The following is a 6,915-nucleotide window of genomic DNA, read 5'->3' as shown; positions in this document are numbered from 1 at the left end:
TCAAATTCCCACTCTAACACTTACTTATGAACATTAGGTATTTTTACCGATTATGTCGTTTTACTCGTTTTCACTTAAAATTGCTTAGTAAAGTTGTTTAACATAATTTATGGCTTTATATTCTACCATAAAACATAAAAATAAACACATTTCACCTATGGGTATTTTTCCAAATATAAACCCTAGGTTAAATTATTGCTAGAATAAGCTAAATCAAGTTACCAAGACTCCAAAAACGTAAAGAACATTAAAAACTGGGTTAGAACGGACTTACAATCGAGCTTGGAAGCTTGAAAACCCTAACCATGGCTTCCCCCTTGCTAATTTAAGCCATGAGGTTGAAGATGATGATTTTTGCCTATTTTGTCTTTTTAATACTTTTTAATTACCAAATTACCAAAATGCCCCTAACTTAAAAATTTCCTATTTCACTTATCTCATGTCCATTTTTATCCACAATAACCAATGGTCTAATTACCATTTAAAGACCTCCAATTTAAAATTTCATAGCAATTGGACACTTCTAACATTAGAACTCAACTTTTGCACTTTTTACAATTTAGTCCTTTTGGCTAAATTGAGTGCCCAAACGTCGAAATTTTCGAACGAAATTTTTACAAAATTATTTTGTGAAATTGTAGACCATAAAAATATAATAAAAATAAATTTTTCCTCGTCAAATTTGTGGTCCCGAAATCACTATTCTGACTAGCCCCAAATTCGAGCTGTTACATAGTATGATATAGCTCCGACAAGCTTCCAACCTGAACGAGCTTTCGATTCACTAAAAACACAAAAAATACACAAAGTAAGCATTTAAGCTTAGTAGGTTTGAATAACATGGAATTTAACTTACCATTTAAGTACATATTATGTAAGTAAACAATACATATCCCAACACAACTTGGCCAAGTGGTTAAGCACATATTCACCGACATGTTAGCCAAGTAAAATCACATATAAACCAAATCATGGATGAGCTCAAGAAATAATCAAATTTCCATATATATGTATCATCCATTTCATTTAACTATATATCAAGTAATAACCTTTCCATGTATTTCATGTATATACCTGTAATAGTTGGTATCGAAGTCATATCATCTCATAACAGAACATTGCCCATTGAACCATTTAGAATATCGTTGGATGCTCGGGATAGCTCACAGATAGTGTGTTAAACTGTAATCCGTCAATTCCTGTACATGTATGCTCATACGAGCTATGAATCAGTATGCTCTCACGAGTTGTAAATCAGTAAGCTCATACGAGCTGAGAATCGGTAAGCTTTCACGAGTTACAAATCGGTAAGCTCATACGAGCCGTGGTGTGTCTGCAACACATGCAGGACCTCAACCAAATCAGTAACCCTACTGACATGTCGTTTGTATCCTACGAATTCCTAAGGTTCAAAAGGGACTCGGTAATCGACATACGTCGTCGGATATGCGATCGGTATTTATACATGGCAATTATACAAATCACACACATATACTTGAATTAAAACATATAAATACTCAATTTAATTACACGAACTTAACTTGACGAGTATACATAGAGACAGAGGCGAGTAATCCAAGATTTTTTCTTTGCCTCGATCTAACTCCGTACGAGGTCTGACTGGATCAATTAAGCATTCAAAGTTGTCAAAACCTAGCTTCCAAAAATGGCTTTTCTTTTGTTGATATTTGGTCGAAAAAGAATAGAAGAAGATGACAATTTGTTTGGTTTTATTTATTATGACTTTAATTACTTAATTACCTAATTAACATTTAAAATTAAACCAATTTTCAAAATTGCCAAACCAATATCTTCCACTAATTCATTTATGAACTAATTACCATATAAGGACCTCCACTTTAAAGTTCAATAGCTATTTAATACCTTTAGCTATTAGAACTCAACTTTTGCACTTTACTTGATCTAGTTCTTTTTATCAAATTGAGCTTGTAAATGGTAAAATTTCTTAACAAAATTTTTATACAATATTTCTATCATGCGATAGACCATAAAATAATAGTAAAATAAATTTTTTGACATCGAATTTGTGGTCCAAAAACCATTGTTTTGATTTCACTGAAAATGGGTTGTTACACACACGCATAATCAAGACTAGATGGAGCTATATGATGAGCCCTAATGAACAAGACTTACAATGATGCGTATGGATTAATAGAGAATATGGCAATGAATTGCTGCCAGTGGCCAACTGAATGCTACACCTATAACCAGAAGCCATCTCCGATCAAAGTTATCCAAGAGGATGATAGACACCAACAAATTGTGGATAGACTCAATTTTATAGAATCTTCAACTAGTGTGTCACCTATGTATAGAGGAGGTAAACCTCTCTTCCATTATATCAATAATCCCATTGTGGACATGAGCTATGTTGGGAATAGGTGGAAATCCTTATTCAAACACCTTATAATATCGGATGGAGAGATCGCCCGAACTAGAGATGGGCCAGAAATCAAAGAGGAAGTAATAACTCTAACCAGGTTAAGAATGCTAATTATCAACCTCCTTACTTTCAAAAGCCTCAGGATAGGGCCAACCTAAATGACTATACCATATGTGGTCAATGCTTGGATCGAATAGAGAGGAAATTTCAGTCAATAAGGACAGACGTGAAATAGGTGCAATCTGAATGCACCAACTCTATGTGACCCAAAATTAGATATATTTATATCTGATTCATCCCTTCATTCACTCTTAATCATTTCGTTAGAACTTAACTAGCATAGTAACTAAACAAACTTAGCGTACTATACCTTTAGTGATGCCCATATTACTTAAAAACCCTCAATATTGATACCAATCTCTTCTTCCTTACATCTCAACACATTCAGAGAACATCCTTACCTGATGCTCTAACATCAACCATGTGCCTGATGTATACGCCAAGAGCATCAATTGGGCAGATAGGACTGCGCCACTCTGAATACTTTCGGGTTATGTGCCAAACTCAAGACTCACCAAAACTGGGTGTTACAACTCTCTCCCACTTAGGAAATTTCGTCCCCAAAAATTAATATAATATTGGCGAATTCATTTACTCAAATAATTACTAGCCACTTGTTTGACGCATCACCAGGAGTCCATACTTTCTCAGAATACCAATAGGTTAGCCCACTTACTAAGACTTATCAGTTACACCAGAATTTCAATTTTTCACAACTTATCCCGTTACAAATGTCACCATCACATTGGAGAAATAGCCATCTATTACTTGACTTCTCTTGCAAGATTACCTCTATTTGTATCCATCGTTTCAATAGCCCATTTTTCTTTTTCACTTTGTTGCAACATCTAAATCCCTAATTTCTTGTCATCTCAATTTGTTCTTCACTTTCTTCGTCTTCATCTACTCAAAGCTACTAATCATTCTTCCTTTATTTTCTTTTTCTTACACTTACCACCAAAATTGTTCGCACTACAACCTGAGGAAGGGGCCAAAGCCAATCTAGATGAAATGTTACTCTGACCAATCCCATTCCTTTGGACCTCTAGGTACCAAGAATACCCCACCAAGTGTATGGTCACAGTCGATCATTTGTAGCACCTCCGAGGACAAGATGGATTGGTATTTAGGAGTCCGAGGCATACTAAACCCAAACTTAGCTTACTCCAACTTCCTATACACGTGTTAGATGTTATGGCCGAATTTGAAAAACTACATTGGTCACTGGAATGGCCTAGAAAATTCTTCGTAGTTTTCAAACATACTTTTTAAACCATTTGGGTAAATCATTTCAAAACTAGTGAAATCGAGAATTTTAGAAATCAATGATTTCGTTATTTTATAATTTGTAAGAGTTTGATTGCTATTCAAAACTTTCATAATTTCAATCATATTTCAAAAAAATTCATTTATTAATTCAAAACTAAAGAACTTGGTTGTTCATCATTATTCAGGAAAACATGTTAACTTCAGAAATCAAATGTCTTTAAAAATCTCATTTGTAAGCATTAGTAATTTTGAAAACTAAATCTAATTTTATTAAAATTGCATTTGCTAAAAATTAATATTTCATGTAAATTCAATAAAACATCAATAGACAATTTAAAACCTCAAATACGAAGTCGTATTTTTCGTCTAAAACTTATTTTCATTGTCGCAGCAAAAAAGATTGATTTTGTCAAGTTTTAATAAAAACCAAGATCTCATGCATAATCTTATCAAATACTATTTTATGTAGTTTTCAAAACTTAATGCCATGAAAATCAAAATAAATATCCCCAAAGTAATGCCCAATGCCATAGTCTAAGTCAAACTTAAAACAATCTCAAAGTAACAAAATACAAAAATAGACTTGAAGTACTTTGATTGGAAAATAACTCTGAGAAGCTCCTCCAAATGTCGTCACCGAATCCTGACTTTACGAAAAATTTGAAAGGAAAAAAAATGAAGAGGGTGAGCTATAAAGCCCAATGTGAGACTTAACTCAAGTATTAAAAAGGAATTTAGTATACAAATCAAAATATTACAGAGAATTTATATAGTTTAATTCCATAGAGTCTTAACTTAGGTAACAACCAGTAATTAAACTTACATTTCAAAAAAATAACAAAATTTTGTATCAAAACAATTTCACAAGTAGCAGTGTGCATAAGGGTGCCAATGCAAAGCTTTTCAAAATCAGTGCAAGTTTTTCAAAAAATGTTCCTACCCAACTTAGCTACGCACCATAAAGAGTTCTCCCAGAACTCATTCATCCATTAACACACTAATATTGTGGATAGACCACTAGATAATGCAGACAAGCTGCCAGATACATATAATTGTGGACAAGCCACTAGAAATTATAGATAACCAGAAATCATGGTTAAACCACCAAAATATACAGATCATTAAACTGCTAGAATCTTCCTCCTTTCAATATCATCCCAATCCCATGCATGTAATATGGAGTACAGAAACAACATTTTCAATGGGCATGCTTAACATGTGAATCATATTTATTTTACAAAACCGTTCAGTGGGCATGCTTAACATGCAAACCATATTTCAATTACAGTAACAGTCACATGATTTATATTTCATGCATATTAGATAATGTCATTATATCACATATCATGAGTAATGGAATGTAAACATAATTTCACATTTAACATTAAATCACACAAACACAATCATACTATCACAGAATAACCAGTTCAGAATCACTTACTTGAAAATCACCCAATTAACAAAATTCACATCCCTTTTCGAATACAATATATTCACATTAATTCACATTATTGAGAACTTAACGGAGTATGAATTATTAATAGGTATATACTTTATTTAAAAATGAATCATATATATATTTGATATTAAGTTAAACCCACACCTGAGCTAAGCAAATCCAATGCAAAAACTCCTAACACCCACTTCTAGATTGAATTAGATCTATATCAAATCTAAACACAAAATGAATAATCCATCATTAAAACACCATTAATAAATATTTGATAAATGGTTAGGCTTTGGTTTCTATGACAATACTTACTTTTGAGATATTTTAATTGGAGATATGAATAACTTCCGAAATTACTGACACTCTAAAATAATCGTATTTGGTCCTTAATCATCAAAATAATATAAAGAGATTAGTTGTGAAAAAATTACGATTACACAATAGGTACGATCGACCATAAGAAATGAATAAGAGAAGGTTATTTGATATATATTCAATGTTAATCCTTACTTATGCTTATGCCAGCCAAAACTATGTTGATTCAATCCTGTCTAGAGAGGAGGATTTCTTGATACATAATAAATCAAAGAAATAGATGATATAGGAGGATAAAAATGACAAAAACATTTTATCATGGTTTAATCAATAAGAAGAAAGAAAAAAGAAAGAGAGTGGTGGTCACAATGGTGGTTCAACGGTGGTGCGGTGATGGTCTTATGGTGGTGTCGTTAACTAATAGTGGTGGAAAGTGGTGGTCTTAAAAGAATAAATGAAATAAATTAAAATATGGAGGAGAACAACCAAATAATGGGGCGGCACAAGGCGGCTCAAAGAAGGAGAAATGAGAGGAAATAGAGTTTTTACCAAATGAACAACAAAAAAGTGAGCATAGCCTTCAAGGGTTGGACAACTACCTAGTGAACACTTTACATTTCTGGAAGGAAATGAGACAAAAGGGGGGAAGGAAAAGATGAAATAAAAAAATGAATGTGGATGGTTTCATGTGCTAGGGGAGGTATACGTTAGTTCAAAGGTAAGTGAGGAAAATTAGAAGAAAAAGGAAAGAAGGGAACACATAGAGTAGAAAGGGGATTAGAATCTCCTTTGTATGGTAACTTGTAGGGAAGAAAAGGATGGGTTTGACCAAGCTGTTACTACCAATATTAAACAAAAATAAAATAAACATAAGGAAATTCAAACTTGGGCCACTATAGAAACTTCTACACAACTCCTTACTACTTAACTACTAGGCCATTCACTTACTTGTTATCACTATTGCATCTTTTATTTAAAAACATGGTGTGACATTTACTAAGGTTTGAAGCAAAATTATACCAATTAGAAATAATGTGGGGGAAATGATTCAAACTCATGTCTTGAAGGACAGCTCCACCATTACTAAATCACTAGACTTGATACTTATATATTGTCAAATGTGCCAAATTCAACTTAAAAAAATTTTGGGCGTGAACACTCTCGGTTCATTAATCCAATTTCTACTAACTTGGTTTTTGGAATGTGACACACTTTCTATATTCTTGAGCGATGTCATTTAAGTGATAATGTCGTAGGTTTTATTTTACCATTGATTCTACTAGAGGCCAGATTCCATTTGTCATTGAATCCTTTCTTCTTTGTCTTTTTAAATGAGTATGGTATTGCACCGGGACAGTTATCGGCTCTATTCTGGTGGACCCTGGTGGCTTATTATATCGACTATTGTATGCATAAT

This window comes from Gossypium hirsutum, chromosome D13, assembly GCF_007990345.1.
Source record: "Gossypium hirsutum isolate 1008001.06 chromosome D13, Gossypium_hirsutum_v2.1, whole genome shotgun sequence".
NCBI classification, from domain to species: domain Eukaryota; kingdom Viridiplantae; phylum Streptophyta; class Magnoliopsida; order Malvales; family Malvaceae; genus Gossypium; species Gossypium hirsutum.
Note: the sequence above shows the minus strand (reverse complement) of the source record.